Source organism: Pteropus medius, unplaced genomic scaffold (assembly GCF_902729225.1).
Source record: "Pteropus medius unplaced genomic scaffold, Ma_sr-lr_union100, whole genome shotgun sequence".
NCBI lineage: Eukaryota > Metazoa > Chordata > Mammalia > Chiroptera > Pteropodidae > Pteropus > Pteropus medius.
In genome coordinates this window covers 611442-635339 of record NW_024354499.1, presented here as the reverse complement: position 1 = coordinate 635339, position 23898 = coordinate 611442, and the positions used below count along the sequence as shown (strand labels likewise).

General features: G+C 36.1%; 1 pseudogene; it reads left to right on the top strand.

Annotated features, from left to right (window-relative positions):
• The first annotated feature begins 17472 nt into the window (after nt 1–17472).
• On the top strand, nt 17473–17653 carry LOC120594720 (uncharacterized; annotated as a pseudogene).
• Nucleotides 17654–23898: the final 6245 nt, after the last annotated feature.

Here is a 23898-nt window from a genome sequence, read left to right as displayed (position 1 = left end):
CAAAAGATTTTTTTTTGCAAAAGAAGAGACAACATATGGTAGCTGAGAGGCCTTATTTTGTCTCCTAATGAAATGATGTGCTTCTGTTTCATATTAAAGTGTTAATCGGTCCGAAATTAGGTCTCGCAAAAAAGAATAGTGCTTTTAAAATGCTTAATATGATTCATTTTCCGCAGTCAAGACCAGATGACTTTTATTTTTGTATCAAAAAGAGAAAGTGGAAAGCAAGCTCTTCCTCCTCCCACGCCCCCACACTTCCCCCATCTGCCCAGGCTTGGGACCCAGATCCAATAACCGGTTTATAGGACAGAAAGCTCTTTAGAGTCGGAGCTTGCACTGAAGCCTAGAAGGTTTTGTTTGAGTTTGAGAATCTTCATAGGTTTATGAAATCTCAACAAATATTTCAAAGAAGGAAGTTTCACATTTGAAGTAGGTGATCCTATTAGGCGCTGAGAGACGGCGCCTTTGTTGTGGGCCCGGGCATCATTTCATGTAAGATAGAGCCGTGTCCCACTAATATGCCAAGACATCACTTTCATGCCAGAAACAGATAGGGCTGAACTTGTTTCATGCACTTTGGCTTTCATTGTTAATAATGAATGACGAAAGTTCAGAGGAGAGGAGCTAAGTGGATACTCGGCTTTGAAAGAATGAAGTTTAACTAGCAACGTGCCAAACTAGTCAGAAACCACTTAGATGGTCAGGGAAGAGAGCACAAAGAAAAAACTCTTCCTGGAAGTCTGTTCACAGCCATCAATTCCCATGGAGCCTGCCACTGTGACATTGGTGAGTCTCCTTGGAGAAGATTTCAGCAGTTCTGGGGGTCACGTGACTGGCGTGCCACCAAGGCTTGCAAGTTTTGCACCAGGATGCGGCAAAATGGGAATATCTTATTCTGTTCTTAAAGAAGAGGAGATGGAGGTAAAAAACCAGGGCAAGAGAATTGATTAATATAATTTTAAACTTCAGTGGATACAAGTATTGATTAAATGATTTTGAGCCTCTTCTATATCAAACCAACACCTGAAGCCCCAGAGTATCTTTTTAATTTCATCCTTCCTTCCTTCTTCCTTCTTTCCTTTCTTATTTCTTCTTCCCGTTCTCCTTCTTTCCCTCTTCTTTTTTCTTCTTTCTTCCTTTCTTCTCCCTTGCCCTTTTCCTCTTCTTTGCTTCCTTCCTCTCTTTCTTTGTTCCTTTATCTTACTTTAATTGTGACTTTCTGGAGAAAGATTTCAATAATAAAGAAACAGTTTCTTACATCATCTACAATGCAACTCGGGAAAATGAGAACTGACTACCTGTTCCATGAGCTCGATCATCAAAAACTCCAGTGCGTTCATTCATTAGACTTGACATCTAAAACAAAACAGACATATTAAAAACTGACTATTTAGGGAAAAAAAAATCAACAATAAGGAATAGAATCATATGATTTGGGAGTTTAAGTGGAAATTCAAATTATCCAGAATGTCGGATACTCTGAACAACACATTTGAGGTTTGCTTATTTACGAGTAGAGAGAAAAAGACCCTGCACTGATAATCAGGACATAACAACTATAGCCTGTCATCATTGTGTATTCTAAGTGACCTTGACCACTTTCTGTCTATGATGGTCAATATCCTTATTCCTCATAATGGGTGTTTTACCACCTGCTTTCTGTACCTAACTGAGTATAGAAATCAATAAAAAATACTATACACATAGAATTAATTATGCTAGCATCTTTTGATAGTCAAGAGCCTTGTAAATTTAAGTTCTTGGCCTTCAAGTCAAGTTTTAGAAAAGAACTCCTTGATCTTTGATCCCATATAAATTAGCACATTCTCAGTTTAGAAGAATGCCCTAATTTTAGGCACTTCCCTGAGATGCTAAGGCTGTTATTCAAGCATTCAAATTGAAGCATTCTCCTTGACAGCCAATTTACTGGGAGGGAAGATTCTACTTTAGTTGCCAGAATTTGCTTTAGAATATTCCCCCAGCCATATCCAGACCACCGCAGACTAGTCTTACAAATTGTCACACTCTCATGATTCTTAAAACTGATATGATACTGACTTAGTCCTTTTACCATTTTAGAAAGTCAGGCTGGTACAGATGGACTGTGAGCTGATTATAACTTATATTTATTGCCAGGTTATGAAATATAGGCTATAATCCAGTTTAGCTTTGTTTTCCTATTAATTGAATCAATTAGTTGCCTCAGTGGCACATCCGTAGACTTGCCCTACAAGCCTTGCCCCTTGTGACTTTTACTTGTAAACCCACTCCCATTTACACAGTTTGGTGACTAAATGTCTTTCTAAATCTGAAGTTGGCCTAATACTTTTAGAAGGCAGGGCTCAACTAAGTTCATACATTCCTGTTTCTTTGAGCAGAGTCATTCTTCTGTCTGGGAAAGTTGGCCCCCCAGCTTTCGGCGCCTCACATATCTTAACAACCAATCCCCCAAAACTTTTCTCCTTGGCTCGTGTATTTTCTGTTGTTTTGACTGTGGGATCCCATGGTCCTCCCTCTCTGGAGATTTGTTTTAGATGGCTAATTGGAAAGTCCCTTTATTTCCCTTGCTTGGCACATAAGCAGATCTTTGTTCCCTTTCAATTGTTTCTTTCAATTTGGAACCTAACTATATGGCCCTTGGATTTTTGTTTTATAATCTCTTGAAAAAAATCAACCCTTCTTTGTTAAAAAACACTACTGATGATCCTTTTACTTTCTCTCTGCTTTTTGGTACCTAAAAAAATTCCCTTGAGTTAACCCAGCCTTTAGCCGAAGATTTTTGTTTATTTTTAAGAAACCAAAAAACCCCCACATGGATGAGGGGGAGGGAACAGAGAGTCTTATGTACTCCTGTGTGAATATATCTTGCACAAACTTTCATGTAGGCAAGCTCACAATATACATTAAACCTGGAAACCACACAGGCCCTTTGCACAAGTGATTTTGTTTATAGCGTTATCCAAAGGAAATACTCAAAATTCTCAAGTGTTTAGAGATGTATAATCTACACAAAACATCATTGTTCATAATAACAATAATGTGAAATTTAGCTGTTTATCAATCAATTTGCAAATATTAACATTAATATATCTCTATATTAATATGACAGAATAGCAGGCAGCATTAATGACATGCTTATAGATGATTATTTACTGACATTAAATATATACGTGGTATATTAAGTAAAAGATTATAAAACACTCCTTTATGTTTAATTACTCATTCTACTATCTACCTATTTATCTACATGATCTTTACCTATCTTTCTATCTCTTCAGTGGTTACCTATGGATGATGGAAGTATGAGTATATTTTATCTTCTTTATGTATAAATACACTTTCCAATTTTATAAATGAAATACATAGTACTTTTGTGATTAAATAACAACAACAAAGTTTAAAGGAAAATACAAAGACCCCCAAATAGTGCAGATCTCATAGGCACATTGGGCAATCATACTAAGTCTTCACCCACTCAGCACCATTATCTTCCCAGGCACCAGGTACTCTACATACAACATATGCCTTTACCTTCTATTCAGTTATGTGAAGGAAGCACTCAGTGAATGACTACTGAATTGAAAGAAATAAAACTATTTCTCAAGTGTACTTTGCACCTTTGTGCCATATAAATTCTAAGGCTAAAGAACGCATCATTAGATAAATGCTATAACTTAAGTCATTAATAGATACTGAATTATGGTTCCCAGTTCTTCAGCACTCCCACATCTACATACTCTGCCATGTGAATGCACAGTTCTCCAGAGACAGAGTGCATTCTGTACCTGCTGACCTTGAACGTGATCACACACATACACACACACACACACATATGCACACGCACATATATCTTGTCTATAGAATATTAGCAAACACAACACAAGGGAAGCTTGAAATGTGCTTGCACAGTTCAGTTTTCTTTCCTGGACTTCTGTCATCACCATGAGAAAATAATGCCTTGGCTAGTTCACATGAGAAACATATAAAGAAGATTTGAACCTAATTTATAGTTTTGAGCCATGCCCAGCTGAGCACAGACTGGCTCAGTCAAAAGACTACTTTCACTCCCATGCCAGCTCAACAGAAGCATGAATAAGAATAAATGATTATTGTTTTAATTTACTGAGTTTGGGATCGTTTGTTACACAGCATCATTATGGAATTAGCTGACCAATACATTTATTAGATGTTAAATTTTATTATATTAATAGTTAGGTATGAGGTATTAATGAAACTTGGTAAAAAGTGTATAATTCGAAGTATAGCAATGATCTCATCATAAGTTCACGTAGGAAATCAATGACGACTATACATTTCCAGAAAATTGACAAGGCACATCTAAAGTTTAAGAGCAAAAAGGAACTCAGCAGCCTCCAGAAAGCCAATTCAGGCAAAGCAAGCCACCCAATTTAGTACTGATCATCAGAGGTGAGGATCAATTCTAAACAGGGAATAGTGTCTAAGTACCCTCACCATTTCAGGTTTGGGGCTCTGAGAGAGAAGAAGGTGGAAGCAGTAGCAGTGCCTAGTGACAGATTGAGCGGAACATAGGGGAAACATAGACAGTAACTGTTAATAACTGACCATGTTTGTGTGGGAGCAGATATGAGATACCCTCTAGGGTTTCCCAAAATGTTGAGATAGAGAACATTGCATATGATGTGCCTTCATAAAAGTGGTGGCAAGGCCCAATATGAAATGTGATTTGTTATTGTTTAACATGACTATTTATGATGACCCCATTTGTTCTCATAGCCTCATGAGGCATCAGGAAACTCAAGTTACATGGGTGTCATTTCACACCAGCAAGTGGAGACAAGACTTGATCATGTTGCTGCCAAATGCAGTCTTCCACTTGAGTTTACAACTAGTTCAAAATATCCAAACAGGCATTCGGGAAGTTTGATCAAATTAAATTCTCTTTTAGTGTTTTTTTCAACTTCGCAATGAAAATTGCTGTTCACAAGACCATAGCAACTTGAAAAATGAGGAAAAATATAGGGTAGGCAAAGAGAGAAATCAAAGCATCACCAAAGGTGTTCCGCATCTGAGAAACATCAAGTAAAAATATGAAGAAAATAGCTGTTACTTTATTCCAGAAATTGAAAACAGAGCTGCTCTTGTCTTTATTTTGAAACACTATTTATAAAATAGCGGCAGTAGACTGATTCAACATGCTCTGGTGGTTCTATTGAACTCCTACTTTCAAAAAAAAAAAATTCTGTTTGTTTTTCGTAAGATTTGAGTGGGCCATAAGTATGTGGACACCGAAAATTAAAATGCTACCTAAATTGTGACCAATTGTTTTAATATACATCAAACAATGTGCATTAATCCTTTTATAGTCTTTTTGACCTACCCTGTCTGCATGTTCATCATTTTCTTGTTGTGCCAATATTGTTTGCATAACAGTAGGTTTATAATTTATGTTCTTTATTAAAAGGTGTCTATGGAAAAGAGATTTACCATGACTCTTCAGGAAATTATACTTTTAATCAGCTGTAGAAATTCATAGTACTTCCTACATATGGGGCACCTTATTTCAATGATCCAAACAGACCAAAGTCAACAAATAATCTTGTCTGTCTATTGTTAATTCTTAGAAGAACAAACATATGTTTTTGAATATCGTTACTGCTAAATTAGCACAAACGATCAAGCATTCTAGGAGAATAAAATAGAAATGCAGAGCACTATAGTATAATTACTATTTGCATTTAAATTGTGTGCTGTACTCTCCTAACACCATGTAGTAATAGTAAGGTCTAACATTTACTGTGTTCTTTCTGTGTCAGTAAATAAGAGGATTGTCTCAGTTAATCTTCACAACAACCTATGATAAAGATACTACTATTATAGTATAGTATTTTGCATATGAATAAACTGAGGCTTGGAGGGACAAAAAATCTCTTGTCCAAAGTTCCAAAAACTACTCAGCAGAAGCAAAGATTTAAGCCTGGCGTGTTGGCTTCCTCACCCACATTCTATAGTATGCTTTTATTATTAATCAGCTAATAGTACGTTTACATGTTCATTTTGACATCACAAGGAAATAATGCTTCAGTAAATATTTCACGGGAAGATCGTGAAAGCAGAACAAAGGGTTTACCCCAAACAAAACATATCATTTATAATTTTCACCAAAATAATGATAGTGGATATGCATAGTGGTACCCCAAAGATTATTCTTTTTTTCTTAAAATAATTTACCTCAAATTACTTTTTAAAATTAATTTAAAATAAAAACAATTTTAAAGGGCAAGTACCATATACTATTGGTCAGGCCGGTATCATACCAACATACTAATGGAAAATTCTGCATTAAATGGATAAAAACTGCAGAAATCCCTACTAGTTTAACTTCAGTCATACAATTAGTTTTGTGGTCCCAGCTGAAGCCGTGTATCCCATTTGCTCAGAAGATGGTAATTTAGCCAGTGTCTGTGAGGTGTCACTACCTCCTACCCCTAGCACTTTCCATGTGGCAAGACAGTAAGACTTATAGCAGACTAAACTGAGAGAGTGTTACCTACTTAAACTGTTTTTCTGACTTAATAAGAATTTTTCATCTACAGCAAGCCATTTTAAAATATTGTCTATACACAAACAGTCACTCTGAATAATAGGTCTGCACACGGTAAATGTCACCTCTCTAAATCACACGGGACCTCGGCGGCACGGCAGAGAAGGCTCCATAACAGTTTAAACTTCAGCCTCCCATTTATTATGGATGTGTTTATAAATCTCGGAGGGCACTCTTCCGCCTCCTGGGAAATCCAAAAACAGCGCCGTTGTTTGTCAGGGTGACTTGTCCAGGATGTCGAAGTCCTGGTCATCTTTCTTACACGCAGATGCCATTTGGTTCCAAAGTGGATCAGCCAAGGTTGTTGCTAAAGGTGCCATTTTCTCATCTTTAATGTTGAGAAAATTCTATTCCAGAAAAAAGTATATGGGAGCTTTGAAAATCGGGGATTAGAGAATGGATTTAGGAGCTTTCTTTCTTTCTTTCTTTTCCTTTACCTTGAATAAATGATCTTCTCTACAAAAGTGCTTTGAGTTTCTCACTTGTGGGAAGCAAAAGACAGCTTACACAGCAATGGCATTGAAAAACTCCTTAGCCGCTCCCATCTGTCTTGGTTAGTATGAATACTTTAGCATTAAGTGGAGAAAAGGAGAATCCATCAATAGTTAATAACTGACCTTAAGATGGGAATTCAAAGTTCACCACAATTACACCCAAGTGTCGGAGAACACACATGGGACATTATCAATATATTTGACTACAAGAGCCTGGGATGGCAAATTTAAATACCATGAGAGAAAGAACTGGGCATTATTTTTAATGAGAAAATATTGTTACCGTATCCAGCAGCTCATACTAAGACACCCAAAACCAAAATTCTCAGTGAGGAATGATTGTGGAAAGGTAAGCATAATCCAAAGGAACAAAGAAGAGTCTGGCTGAAATTCTATCATGTGGCCAGTTTGTAAACAAAATATTTCCAAGATTCAAAGAGAGACTCTATTTTAAAGGTGGAAATGAGGTTGAGCAAGAGATTAAATGGAAGTATGCTTGTGCAGAGATGCTTAACATAGATCGTCATCAGATAAATACAACTTAAAAACACAATGATTTATCATTACATTAAAATTGCTAAACCTTAAAAAACCAAATGCAAGACAACTAGAATTCTCTCTTATGCCACTGGTGGAAGTATAAAATGGTACAACCACTGTGGAGAGCCATTTGTCGGTTTCTTAATCCATTTCCCATTTAGAAAAAGAAAAAGTGCAGCTTGCTGCCAGTGTTAATTTAACATCATGCCTAAGAATGCTATGTTTTCTGGGGTTTGACATTTTCAGTGATGGAAAATTACTATATTTTGTAAATGGAAATACCACTACTAAAAACAGAATGCTATAAATAGAATGATGTCATTTATTTTCAAAGACTACCGATACACTAGAGCAATGCGAAAATAATAATAAAAGCAAAACATCTCTGTGGCAAATTTTGTGAGTAAGTTTAGAATTGTAATTCACGAGTTATCTCAGGGTAAACACTGCAGCCACAAACACCATCAGCGAGTATTCTCAGGGCAAATGGGTTAAAAGGTTAAACATATACATACTTTATTACCTAGCTATTTCATTTCTAGGTATTTATTTTGAAGAAATAAAAAGTGTATGTTCATAAAAAGATTTATAGGAGGATGTTCATTGAAGCTTTATTCATAATGGCAAAATCTTGGAAACTGCAAATGTCCATCAAAAAGAGAAGTGATAAACATTCGTTCATAGTCATAGAATGGAATATTACTCAACAACATAAAGGAATGAATCACAGGTACTTACAAGTACATGAATCTCAAAAGCATTACGTAGAGCAACATTAGCTGGAAACAGAAGAGTATATGCTATGATTCCATTTATATGAAGTTCAAGAACAGACAAAACTAGTCAATGAGAATAGAAATCAGAATAATGGTTCTCTCCTGGAGGGGAGAAAACTTTCTAGGGAAAGAGCGATGCTTAGTGTTGGTTGTTCGTTACATGGGTGTGTATACACAAATTAAACTTTAGACTGATCTCTCCTCATTTTAACATATGTAATTATTGTTCAATTAAAACAATATATACATAGATGATAGATATATAGATAGATATAGCTATAGATATAGATGATATAGATATAGATAGATTAGAGAGAGAGAAAGAAAGAGAGAGAGAGAGAAAGATAACTATGAGGCTAATTATCTTCCTGGTATTCATTGTTATAAACCCTTATATTCAAAGGGTAGTCCACAGGGCAGCAACATCACCTGAGTGATGCAGGAATGCAGAATCCGAGGCACCAGCCCAGACCTACTAAGTCAGAATGTATAAGTTAGTATGCAACTCAGAATAATCATGTAAAGTACTTCCTCCTTATCTGCAGATGTGTTCCAAGATCCCCAGTGGATGCCTGAAATCTCAAATAGAAATGAAGAAACAGCATATATACTATGTTTTTTTCCTAGACATACATATCTTTCCATCTAAAGGGAGCATTTCATGGCTTTACTTTGATATAGCTGAATTACTAACATTGCTACTCTTGCACTTTGGACCCATTATTAAGTAAAATAAGGATTCTTTGAACACAGAGCATTGTGATATCACAACAGTTGATCTGATGACCCAGATGGCTACTAAGTGACTAATGGGCAGGAGTGTATACAGCGCAGATATGCTGGACAAAGGGATGATTCACATCCAGGCTGGGAGAGAGTGGGATGGCACAAGATTTCATCACACTACACAGAATGGCACAATTTAAAACTTATGAATTGTCGGGGTGACTTGTCCAGGATTTCATATTTTCAGACAGCAGTTGACCATTGGGTAACTGAAACCATGGAAAGTGAATCCTCGGATAAAAGGTGACTACTATATACATTGTAGTCTAAGAAGTATTGTTACAGGAGTTACCTGTTTTCTTAAGAAAATCACACATCCATTCATCCTATTTAAGGTGAAAGCAGCACCCCTTGGGAGAATGAACTCACTTCCATTTGTGTAGTCCTGGGTTTGCTGTCAATCAAAGTGCATTGCCCAGCAGCCCTACTTTGGCTAAGAAGTGGGCATGTCCCTATCCCATAGAAGTGGGCTAGGCCAATCAGATTCTCTGTCATTCAATGGAGGGAAGCAAACTTCCAAAAAGCCACTGAAGGTCATGCATTCAATGATGGTGGCAGATGAAACTGTTTCATGGTTTCTACTGCCATCATCTTGTCATTTGCCTTAGATTTGTTTGTTTTGGGGCCTAGCCCTCCATTCCTGCTTTGGACTCTATAAACTACCTGATATCCTTCCAAAAAAAAAAAAATTCACTTTGGATTACGTTATCCAGGTTTGGATTCTGCTGTTTGCAAACAAAACCTTTAACTACTGTCCTATTATCAGCTCATCTAAAATGCTTAAGGAATTTAAATGTAGTTTTTCATTGCATGGAGAAAAACTCTTTGTGCTTTTTTTCACCTCTAAAGCCTAGATTAAACTGATTTATGGGACACCATAAGCCAATACAAAAGATCACATTCAAATCTACTCCCATGCCATTTCATTTCATGATTACAACCCTCTGAAGGTTTGAGACCCAGAAAGTCTCTCCCCCATAAAATAATTACATTGGGTGAAGCCATTTGCATTACAATTCTTTGTATTTCGCCATGCACCCAAAAATAACAAGGAGAGAAAATCAGTAAGAATCTTCAAAAAGTCAATTGCCAAGAAGTAAAATTAGTTGGGAATCGATAGACTGGTGAACTGTTATCTGAGTGAGCTGCTCACATTTTAATATAGTACTTCTGAGGAGAATATGACTGGTTAGATTTGGGGGAATAAAGATTAGTCTTCTGGTGGAAGACTAACCACTGCATGATATAAATCCACAGTTGACTTTTGATTTTTTTATCGCACGCATAGACCATAGGAATCTTTATGTGTAAAAACAAAAAACTCATTAACAAATGTTGTCATCCAAAGGAACATTAACATTAAGTAAATAATCCCTCTGTTGTTTTAATTCAAGGAAGTTAGTTATGAGAAAATCTATTTAATTAGTTTATACATAAATACTGATAATTTTAAAAGAATGACTAGACATTTTTAACTGCTGATCTTCAGTTAAATATGACTCTCTTGTTATCTTTGTATTAAGAAAAGCACAAAAATGCCTTTTTTTCACATTTAGTGTCTTCTATAAATGAGATTTTTAAAAATTTAATAAACTTCTAAGTTTGCATTGCAGAGAGGTAGCAGAGAGGCTCTGGCTTGATTTTTAAGGACTGGGTATGAAATTAGGTGGGACTGACTGTCCATGGTTACAAAATGAAAATCAATCATTTCTATATGCTGGAGGGGGTCTCTTCTAGGACCGAAAAGCATGGCACGAAAATATTTTAAGTGAAAGAGAAAGATTATGTGGAAGGTGCTACCGGTTACCTGTTCAGATTCTTCTTTTCTTTCTTATTAATAGAACCTGGGCCACAATGTATCCAGCTAACATACTCTGTTTCTCAGTCTCTCTCACAATTACTGATGTCAATGAGATATGAACAGAATTCATTGTGTCAACATTCCTGGAAAGCTCTTTAGAGTACTAATTATGTAGGTGGTTCACACTTTTGTCTCCATCCCCCATTTCTCTGCATAGAACATAAAGATGGTGGCTGGAGTTTCAATTACCACCTCGACCAATGAAGAGACTTTGAGGCTCGATGCTCTTTGAGGAGCACCAATCCTGGACATGAGGACTCTTCTTTTAGGTATAGCTTCATCTGATGCTAAGTGTTACAGGTGGGTAGAAATAAGCAACTATTTAGATAGATTTGCAAGACTTTAACATTTTGTTATGTCGTATCTCCTTGTTTGGGGGTTTGGCCCTTAGAACCATACAATTTTAGAGCTAAAAAAAACCATAGAGAACATCTAAGCGAAATCTCTCATATTATAAGTAAGACGAGGCCCAGAAAATTTCAGTGATTTGCTCAAGACTCTGCCAAGAGTTACTTATGAAGTATTCATTATTATCAGCATTTATTAAGTACACATTATTCTGCTTGTCAATGAGACCCTTTCCAGTATCCAGAAGGCTGGTCTTCTTTCAATGATAACAAATGTGCTTCTCAATATATTGCCTTTTCTTGTTTAAATCCATAAAGAAGTGTATATCTAATATGTACTTTAATAACAAAAATGCCAGGATGAGAACTTTGTCTTTTAAAGCTCTGCCATACCTCCCATAATAAATATGGGCTTATAGAGAGTCAATGATCATTTTGGTTCCATTCCTGTGTGTATGTGTGTGTGCTTCCGGGAGAGACACTGCTAGTGTGAAAACCATTTTTAGAGAAAGCATCTCAAACTGCTGAAGGAGAATGTTGCCTGACAAGCATTTCTTTTATCAAATAATCCAGTTTACAAATGCTTCCAGACAGACTGAGGGGACTTGGCTAGGTTAAAAATATGACAACCACAATCAAAGCCTAGATGAAAAGTGTGCTGTGAATCATAAAGGTAGGGACCAGAAGTTTCTCCTCAATGAACTCAGCTGTTTTAGTAGATCTTCTGTTCTAGATATATAACCATTTCTCTTTTGTAACAAAATCCTTTTCAGGAAAAAAGGAGAGGGTTGAATAACTATAAGTACTTTGCGAGATCTGCTACTTGTGTGTTTGGAAAATTCTGAAGCCTGAAGCCTGGTTGCAGACTGACAACAGAAAGTAAATCAAAGGAGCATTTGGGGAACAGGCGCTTGAGTAGCCAACTTGCCTGTTTCATAGATCCTTACAGGGAATATAGGCATGCTGGGGCGTTTTTGTCTTAGCAATTACTACTGAGATTCACCATCGCAGCGATCCATGGGGAATCATTGAAAAGGTTAATGGCATCTATCAGATTTACAGGGTACAACAAGGAAGTTGGCACATCCCCCAGGTGCGAAGTGTAATGTCACCTGTGTGGGCTGAGCAGTCCACATTCATTACCATTCATTGGCCAAATGGCCCGGGGTTTTAACCAGCCTTGAAATGTAATCCGTCAACAGATGAGCATTCATAGCAAGAAAAGTAGCAAGGGAGATTCGAAGAAAAACGACAAGGAAACTGGCATAGTGTGCTATCAGCTGATGGACCTTCTGAGAAAGTTAAGAGAGATCGGTGCCCGCAATGAAAAGTTGAGACAGTGTAAGACCAAGGTGAAAATAAATATTCAGACTCTGTAGTGCAACTCTTTTAAAAATAACTTCATTAACACACCCACAGGCATCTTACCATTGCTCCGTGTAAAGCCAGTGTTTCCCATCCATTCGTTCTTACACTCAGTTTTCAAAAAGCTGTTTAGATTCGTGTAAATATGTGACTCTAATTGGGTTTTCAATTTCACAGCTTATCAAAGGCAGCAAGCGGGGGCTCACCGACATTTCAAAGACAATAAGCACATTTGATGCAATGGTCTATGATTCTCTCCAATGTTTTTAACCCACGATTGAAGAAACAGATGGTTAGATTTTCTAGGAAGCTTAAAGCAGAAACTGAGCTAATACAAAACTGCTCAGCTATCAGACGGGGCAAATCCATTCTGTCGCCTTTTTTTTTTTTTCCCCAAATCACAACTCATCAGAGGAAGGATTTAGCTTCACAAAAAGATATTTACCAGAAAGCTTTCTGCAGAAGAGAAGGGCATGCTTTGTTAAACCAGATGCATTTTATTTTTCCTGGAACTAAGATTTATGAAAGCAGTATGCTCATATTTCTCCATATACAGTAATTGGAACTCATTATGCTAATTGTATTTCCATTATCACTAATTAACAATCAGAGTGACCTGGCCCACAGTCTAATTTGTCTTTAATCTGTTTTTGTATAGGGAGTTTTACCCTGTAATTTCAAGGTGATAATTCTATTCAGTGCAACTTTATGAATTGCAGAAGGTAATACTTTTGATGCTCAGTGCTATCCTCTTGCAACTGTTTGGGGTAAAATGAAGAAGCAGATGGATATACCTGCCTGTACCCTCTCATTGATGAAATAGATGCTTAACCTGTGACATTGTAAGAATATCCTTTGTAATTCTTGCTCAGGTTGAACATCTACTCAAAGCAATGGGACAGTTGCCCACACTCAATCTTTGGCTCTCAATTTAAAATATGTACTATTTAGTCTAAGAAGCAGTTGACATTTGCTGTCATCAAGAAGGAAAATGAGTGTTTCAAGTACCTCCTAATGATTAGTTAACGCCTTATAAGTATTTCCATGTGACAAATCTCTTGTAAAGAGAGAAATGACACAAGTCTGGTTCATCAAGAAACTTGCTTCTCATAAAAAATGAGATCAAAAGGACAGATGAGATACATTCATAGTATTCTTTCTCAGAGGATATGTTTATCATTTATTAAGCACATTTATAGCAGTGGAACAGTATAAGGGAAAGGGAACTGAATTTGGACCCCAAGGTTCCGAGTTCAAGTCCACTTCCAGTGCGTAATATAAAGCACCACTCTCTCTGAATTTTTGTTTCCTCATCTTTAAATTTGAGATAAAACATTTGAAGTGAAGCATTGAGACAGCATTGAGCAGGTTAAGAGTGAAGACTTGGGAGTTAGACTGAGTTCAAATTTGAACTTAGCCACATATTAATTAGTTAGTGGCCTTAGGGAAAGCCACAGTTTCCTAAATATATTTTAAAATCGAGCATAATAATAGTTCCTTTTTCATAGAGGTGTTTCAAGATTAAACTGATAGAGACTATATATATATATATATATATATACATATATATAATATTACATATAATATATATGTATATATAATACTTTGGCCAATTACTGGCTCGTGGTAAGCATATAACAAAGGCTAGCACTGATGTGGAAGAAGTAGTCATACAAAAGTGCTTGGTAAACAAGAAAACATTCTTTGAGGATGAGGTTGCAATGACTGTCAATCGGTAAGATGTGTTGTTTCATTCTGGGGACTGAAGTGAACATTATCACCCTTATCCATTGAGAAGAAAAGGCCTCCATTGGGAAGGACTGAAAATTGTATTGGGAGACAGGGGGAAAGGAGAGCAAACACTAAGAAAACCGCACATGAGAAATTGATTTTAGAAAATATGCTTCTACTTGTCCTAAAAGACTTTGGAAATTTCAGATCCACCTTCTCATTTGCTGACTTCTAATCTGAATAAGAACGACCCCAAATGGCCTCTAGTCCTGTGAGTTTCACCAGATCTGTCTTCTTAGCAAGACTGACCTGGTTTCTCTTTGTGTGCCTTGCAGAGCGTCATCTAAGTCAGCAATTTTGAGGTCTTTTTTGAGAAAAAGAAACCCTTCTGTGATATTCTACCTCCACTGCTACTTGGCCTTCTGAGAACACTTGAGACCCAGTTGGATCACCATGCCTCTTTTTCCACAGAATGCATAGAATTTTCATGTTCTCAGGAAGCCCCTTTCCTTAGTTTGACCTCCTCTTCTACATGACAGGGAGACTTTTCTGAATCCCAGGGTCATATACAATTGTAGTCCTATAGTTATATCCTGGTTTTACTCACTTGCAAAAAAATTATTTGCTTTTCCATGTTCATGGCATAAATCATAGGATATCATCTAATCAACAAAATAATCTTAATCAATGCTTCACCGTCTGGCTTTCCGTAACAATTCCAGCTCCCCATTGATGTTTTCCATCTTCCCTTCTGTTAGACCAGATGGTGCATGTTCCAGCCTCTTTATTATCTTTTTCTGACCATAGTACTCTGTCCAAAGATCATTGTAGGAAACCCCCGTGCCGTCAGCAACGGTGGCCCTGTCCTGCCTGTTAAACATGCAGGCTTTGCTAATGACTATTCTTCCTAAACCTGAGCTTTTCTTCCAAAGTCACTGACTGGCTAGTTCATAATTACGCAATCACACAACCACTTTGGTCTTCGCACGTCCAATGTGAGCTTTCTTCTTCAGGTAGACTCTTTCTTTTTCAGAGTCCAACTGAAATCTTTCCCATATGGCACGGTGCTCTCTCACAAGGAGAGTTTGCAATAAGTGTCCACTAGTAATCATAATGTCTTCTTTCCTATTTTGTTAAAAAAAAAAATGGGCAGGGGTTGGAGGAAGGAATCATCACTCTATACTGAAGAAGCTGGACCATTATGCTTTTCTTGACTACAATATCATAGCTTATTTATATTAATCTTTCTAGACAACTCTCTTTCATTTATCTTTCTGTATAAGCCATAAAGAACATTAAAAAACCCCCAAAATAACACATTTCTGATAGTGGCTCCATGACTTGAAAAGAAGACTATTGGGAGTCAATTAAATCTGTGGATGGTTTTAAACAGTAATCATCAAACTATCCTTTTCTTGTTATGTGTTGTTGCATGTGTGTGTCTGTGTGTGTCTCTCTGTGTGTGAAATTGTCAGCACCAAATTCATTTCAAGATAGCAATATCTTCTTTATAGAAATCATTTTATAAATCATATCCTCAAACAAGCTGGTTTTCTGGACTCTATTCTGATCTCTCCAAAACACAAATTCACAGAATACAATGAGTAGGAAATATAACAGATACATAGAGTTGAAAGAAAGCATTGATATCTAATTTCCAAAGAATACGCATCAGTCACTGAGTAGATAGATATGCTAACTTGGCACCATTTTTCTATGGGATCTGACAGAACTGAAAATCACAGCGCAAGAGATTTTATCACAAAGGATTTTCAATTTGTTGTTTAGGAAGATAGATCTGTAAGTTTCCTCTTTATCCTTAATGACTATAGAATGTAAATAACCATGTTATAACCATATTTCATGTAAATTTTATCTCTGGATGAGGTAGATTTCCTTCTGGGCAATTTCTTTTATTTTTTATTTTTCCCTTTGGCCAGCAAGCACAATATGTGCTTGGTCTCTTGGTTCAAATGGAGCCCAGCAAACTCAAAGCTTTGCTCATGGCGGAACACATCAATGGGAACACATCAGCTTTATTGTCTTCTCAGACAATGTCTCTCACGTTTCCATCCCGACTATATTGAAAAGATTTCCTCGAGCACGTATAACCCATGTTTGAAACTTAAAGTGTCTTCCAAACCACAAACAAAGGATATAATTATTAGGATATTGTCAAAGCTTCCCATTTTTCACTTACCTGCATGACCATAACTCAGCTAACCTAAATAAAAATTACAATCAGCGTTTTTGTTTTTGTCTTTCCTCTCCAAAAATTTAGGCCAATATCTTAGAATGCAAGACCCACATACTCTGTCAATGTGGTTAACTTCTTTCCTGAGCCTTCGTGAAGACTTTCCATAATTCTTACTTTACTGGTGGTTTCTTGGATTTGGAACTCTTAGTTCCTCCTTTTCTATTAAAGAGGAGAAATGGAAGTGTTTCATTCTCCAATTGCTGAGTGTATTATTGTTCTCCATTTGCATACTGTCTGATGATTTGCATGTGGGGACAGCTAAATGGTCTCAGAATCATTTCCCTACAAAACCATTTTGTTGATGATAAGGTTTTCCATAAGCATAGCTGAGGGAAATGGATCAGAATGGATTCTGAAACTGTTTGTAGAAACATCTTCCAGATTGAGTATACTTCAGGCTTTAACAAAGCACTTAAAGGGCTCATGTTTTCCTCAAGCCATGCACAAGAAACACTCCAAATGTCTCCCCTTTGTCCTATTGTTCCTAGTATCTGAATATGACCTTCATCCTACACATGCTTCGTGATCTTGTACCTAATTATAATGGAAGCTCTCTCAAGGGATATTTATTGTCCTTTATTTTCTACATACAACAAAATATTATTAGATATCATCTCTCTCTTTTTAATTTATAGATTTATTATAGTCTTTTAATGTCATTCTTACTCCAGGTAGAATAAAAACTTTAATCTAGCCAAGACTTCAAAAGGTCTTTTAGATATGATCTCCAGGATTGCTTCTCAGCCTCTTGGCTAAGATCAAGTGTAGATATGGTCTCCAGATTATTTATAATTTCTGATCTTTTACATTTTTTTATGATTTCATTCTTACCCAAAGTAGAAAGCAAATCTGACTTAAGTAATTTAACTAGGACCTCCATTTTTGTAAATCCTGCAGAGGGTCCTTATGTTCTACTTAATACATCCCTTTATCCTTTTAGAATCTTCTTTCTCGGGAGGATCCCCCTATCCCCTCACTCACACATCCCCAGTGCAAATCTCATGGAATGGTGTGTGATGCATTTCTAACAAGGTTAGTTAACTTGAACTTCATTCAAAATTAGTTGATGCTACTAACCTATTTGTGCTTAGCAAATGTAGGTGTTCATTTTATTCTCTCATTCATTCATTAATTGGTTATTTACAAAATAACTCTCTATGTGATAATCTCTTTGTTAGCTCTTAAGATATGGGCTGATTAAAATAGTTATGGAGCCCAAGGGACACATAGTTTAGATAAATGGATTATATCTAAATGACTAAATTTAATTTTATGAAGCAGAGACTTTGTCAGTCAATATACAGCTGTCACAATGCTAAGAAGTGCCTAGCACATCAAAGGTGCTCAGTAAATATTTGCTGAATGAATTAAAGACTAATAGGGCTTAATAACAGCAGAAACTTAGTCTATCTTTTGACTATTACAGCCCCAGCACTTAGAACAGCACCTAGTTCATAAAAGAATTTTGATAAATGTTTAGCACTAGCAATGTGATGGGCTTGTGACTGGTGTATAATGATGATTATAATAACAATAAGAAGAAAATATATTGGCACTTACTATGTGCCAGTATGAATCTGAAAAAAAGTTCAGTTTCCATAGAAAGCTTATGAGGTCAAAACTGTTACAATCCCCAGTTTCAGCTGAGGAAAACTTAAGTAACTCATACAAGACACACAACTAGTATGTATGGAGCTGAGATTTAAGCAAATGATCTCCTTCAAAATCATACGCTCTTAAGCAATTTACTATTCTGTCCCACGCAAATTTGCTCGTTTGTCTTGGATTCAACTATAGCCAGACTTTTGAAAGTCTTGAATAACAGACTCAATGGTCTAAACGTATTCCTCTGGGTTTTTTTTTGTCTCTCTCCCTACTATTATGGATCCTGGTACTCATATTTCTCTAGCAGTTCACAGCTTTAACATAGATTCCTCCAGAGAATCCTCACTTATTGAATGTTCCTGAGATATATTGTAGAAGGACGACTCCATCTACGGTTTATAAACAATATCAAAGAAGAAAAGAACTGAAGAACTCAAGAGAGTAAGCAAAAGCCTGGAGAAAAAGCTTGATAAGACGGACTACACTAAAACGAAGTGACAGCAGAGGAAATAATGTGCTCAATCACAGACAAGTGTTGTCTGGACAGTAAGGGAAGAAAAGATCATATCAATGGTTTAAGCACTGCTGACTGAGGGACTAGAGGTACCATTAATTGAAATTTTAAAATTGTCCCAGAAGATTCAGTTTTTAAAATGTTGAGTCAAAAGCAGGAATCAGCAAACTACAATCCATGGACTAGATCAGGCCCATCACTTATTTTTATAAATAAAATTTTATTGGAACATAGCCATATCCATTAGTTCACATGCTGTTTATGGCTTCTTTCCAGTTACAATGGTAGATTTCAGTAGTTGTGGTGAAGACTATGACCCACAAGTCTCCAATATTATCCCTGCTCAAAAGTAATGATTAAATTCTAAGAGATAGCTAGAAATATTATATTTATCTGTTTTTGAAAGTTTGCGAGTGTGTTTCTAAACGTTCACTTAGTTAATCAATGTTGCTGAACCCTGAAACTGAGATACACACTTTCAAAACAAATTCCCTGATACATAAATTTTGCATACATCAACCTACCCTAGGAATGTCCAAGGCCCTATAATTGAATCAACTTAGTTCATTACAACTCAAAAATATTTATTTAACACTGTTCTTAGGATTAAATGGTCAGTGATACAATGAGGACAGACAAAAGTAGTAGTTGTAGGGATAAAATAAAGTCGTAGTTTTAACCTCACTAAAATATTAATGTGTCCAGAGCAAGGAATGCCACCAAATCCAGCCCATTTTCCTTCTTCTAACATATTCTCAGGGTTCTTCTCCTCTTTTCTCTTTGACCAACCTGTAAGGCCACCATTAAGTCCCTTTTCTTCCACTGAATGGAGTGAATAAAAGCACTTCTGTGGGAGGTCAGAGACTCACATTCTAGATCTTTTTTATTATTTCCTGGGTGATCATTTTGCTACCCTGACACTAGTTGCTGTTTCTGTTAAATGGTGATAATTTCCTACAGGTTGAATACAGTTTCCATTTCTAAGCTCTTGCCTTATTTTGACAACTTACCACTCTGACTCCTTTTAAAATGTCATATGTACATCAATGCCTTATATAGTGGGTTGAATGTATCCTCCAAAAGATATGTGGGAGACGTGATCTTATTGGCAATAAGAGTCTTTGCAGATATAATTAAACTAAAGATCTTGAGATGAGATCATCCTAAGTTATGATGGAATCTAAACTCAATGATGGTGTCCAGATAACAGGCAGGAAAAGAGAAGACACAGACAGACCCAGGGAAGAAGGTTATGTGAAGACAGAAGCAGAGATTGAAATGATGCATTTATAAGCCAAGAAACGTTAAGGATTGTCAACAGCCACCAGAAGCTAAAGGCATGGAACAGATTCTTTCTAAGAGACTCCCGAAGAACTAACCTTGCCAGCACCTTGATTTTTGACTTCTGGCCTCCAGAATTGTGAAAGAATAATTTCTGTTCTTTTAAGTCACAAAATTTGTGGTAATTTGTTAGGGAAGTCCTAGAAAATCAATACACCTTATTAAATAATTTTGGTTTTCTAATTCTCTATGTCACTAAAAATGAAGCATTGCTATCTGCTTTATTTATTATTATTTTAGCCTTATAGGATGCTATAATATTTTAAGATTATTTGTTAAGTAATACGTCACAGACTTTGAAGAAACACTATTTCTCCCAAGGGTTCTTTTTTTTTTTTTTCTTTTTGAAAAGTGAATCCTGCATTTATTAGAAAGTACATTTTCCTAGCTGAAAATATCTTTTGAAAAGCACAGCTCAAAACTTCTGTTAGAAGCTTTTAGATTTACCTGCCAAAAAAATTAGCTGTATGTCAAGATATAATTTGTTTTCAAAATCCCATTCTAGTGCATTAAACACACTTACTTTTCAATATAGACCTTTAATGTCTCTTCTTTGTTTCTGGACTCTAAAACCAAATGATTCATGTGTTCAGACTATTTTCCCCCTTGAATTTAAGGTTTTAAAATAAGGTGTTTTCCTTTTCAAAAAGAGGCTGGATAACTGGCTTTATTTGGAATTTAAAATGTCCACTGTTTATGGATGTTAACTCACATTTATAAGCAAGATTTCATCAATTATGTATGTAATGGATTGCTAAATGTCACTCTTGTGCTTTACTCTTAAAGTAACTACATGTTACATGCTTAGGAAAATATCATAATTATAAAGTAATTCTATGTTCTAGTAGATTACTTAGTAATTAGACTTAATATTGTAGTTCCAATATTGGCTACTATGAAAGCTCATTAGAAAAGGCAGAAATATGTATTCTTAATTATATCTGCCACAAAAGAAGTTAATGTTAATTGAAATGATTTATAGTTATTATTGTAACACAATTAAAAGTATTAACTAGTAATGATAACAAACCTTTGAAAGAATAAAGTGTCAGATTAGTATCAGAAAATTTGAAGGAGAGTCACCTTTGACCTAATTCTGTTTGGTTCCTTTACTCAGAAAATGCATCCACCATTCTCTCATATGAGTTTATTCATCTCTATCTTCCAGCACCTAGGACAGTACTTGGTATCTGGAAATATTCCATAAATATATACTAAATAAATAAATAACTTATACTATTTATTTTGATCCCTCTTAAAGTAGATGATGAGAGCCATCTAAAATTATTTGCAAATGGCTTTCGAGATTCGAAATTGATGCTTGTAACATTTTTGTGTCATTGATTCTTTTGAGAATGATATAAAAGTTCCTGCCCTTTCTCAGTAAAGTGTATAGAAACATAAAGTTTTCCAAACGCTTGCAGGATATTCAAAGACCCTCTGAAGCCCATTCATGGAGCTCAAGTTAAAAACAATGGCTTCAGAGAAGATCAGCGTTGTATAAACCACACTATCTACCACCTGGGCCTTGGGACTAAGTCCATCACCAAAGGAATTTATGGTAGATTGCTCCCCTGGTATTTAAAGAAGTATGTGGAAAATTCAATCTTGATTTCACTCATAATTTATTTTGCTTTACATTCACTTTTAAATTATCCAGCATAAGAAATTATACAAAAACTATCCATTTGATAGGAGATGACAAACAGCAGATATTTCGAAATACAAATATACAGCCCTTTTAAAAGACAGGTGTGAGGTACAAAGCTTTTGTTCACAGGAGATATTTGGCCCTGTTACAGAAACTCTGCTCATCACATATTCCTAAATACAGATACCAGTAAAATGTCACTAATGGTAAATCATCACCCAAAATGATGAGCCCATGGTCTACACAGTCCTGGGTCACAGACTAAGTGGACTCTGGAACTGCCAGATGAAGCCCGTACCCTTGAAAAGCTTACTATCTCACCGAAGAAACAATGACAACACTCAAAAAATGCCACTTTGACAATATCACAGTACACATTCATAAATGCTACTGAATTCAGAGAAAAGGCATGTGAGAGTGGAAGTAGTTGGTCAATGTCTGAGTCGACGTGGCAAAGAAATACAATCTACTTTCTATTCCCCAACTCTGTGTCACTGTAGACATAGAAGACATGAATATGAACAAGAATAAAATTATCATACAATTCCAAGTGAGCCTAAGAGCAGACGGTATCAGTATCAGGAGGCCTGAAAACCTAACATATTTTGGAATTTCTTGAAAAATCCAAATACCTGGGACCTCAAAGGATTTCTCATGACCTTTTCCCCACATCTTTGCCTATGACTAGGGTATGGCCTAAACTCGAGTTCTGAGAGAGTTAACCTAGATTGGAACATGCCTGTCGTGTTATTCATTATATCAACTGGGGATTTATTCTCTGTCCCCATTCCTCAATGGTACAGAACACTTCCTGCATCTGTCCTAATCTGCATAATCACTTGTCAAGATGAGCAATTTCTATCCACTTGTCAATGTTGCTGGTTTTTTTTAACATTACCTGAGAAATTGGCTTAACATTTTAACTGACATACTTTTCTCTGCAACTAGATACTATAGAGAGATATATTGGATAGCATTGTCTCCCCTCTCCCCTCCCAAAATGAGTTCAGTTCTCATGAAATGAGCTGAATTTCCCTAGAGAATTAAAGTTATTATACCCTTGCCTCACAGGTATGGGTGATACCTGTATACACAGATATCCCGACTTAAACTCTTTCATTGTACCGAGAGGGTAGATAAGTCTGTCCCCACTGATTAGTGTGCTGTTTAAATGACTCTTCATTCCAAAGTAGAATATTTTATAAAAACCTTTCAGTTACAAAACACCAAAAAATTAGAGAAAATAATTGATACGAACCAATTTTCTTAAAATGTTTATGACCATTTCTCAGCCCCGTGGCAAATCGTAAAGATCTGAACTTAAAAGTCATATCCAAAGGTACCTTCTTGTCATGGACAATGAGATTTACGAGTTACAGTCAGAGACTCATTAGAGTTGGAATTGTAGACCAATTCTAAACGCATTTCTCTTTCTTCTATTTTCTGTTCTCATGTTGGAAGTTCTAAGGCTGGTTTTTTTTTTTCTGTTTTAGTTCTAATTTCATATTATAATATCAAATTATAATTTGGCCAAATTATAATTTGATCAAATTTTGATCAACTCAGATCAAATTCCCAAGGGCTTGAAGAATCCATGCAAAATTATTCAATGTTTTTTTAAAATAAAGTATCTCCATGCAGGGGGAAAGCCACTCAGTAGAATCAATCCTTCTTCACTTTCTCCTCCCCCAAGATACAATCAATATCTTCCCCCAATCTTAAACCTTTTTCCTGCCTCTGCTACAAGGCCCATTTAAAGGAATTCAGGAAAAACATGGAAGTAGCTCCTTCTGTTCTGTAGGTAAATTCTTGGCATTTGGTGAGTTCTGGATAGTCACGGCATTTTCTAAAACTGATCTAGGGAGCTACATTTGATTTCTAGGTGTATGAAAAAGATTTTCTGTTTTTAGGTTGAAAACAGTTGTTATGCTAAGTGAAATAAGTCAATGGAAAAAGTTGAGAACCATATGATTTCACTCACATGCGGGATATAAAACTGAAAGTGACAAACAAACAAATGAGACAAACAAAAACTCATAGACACAGA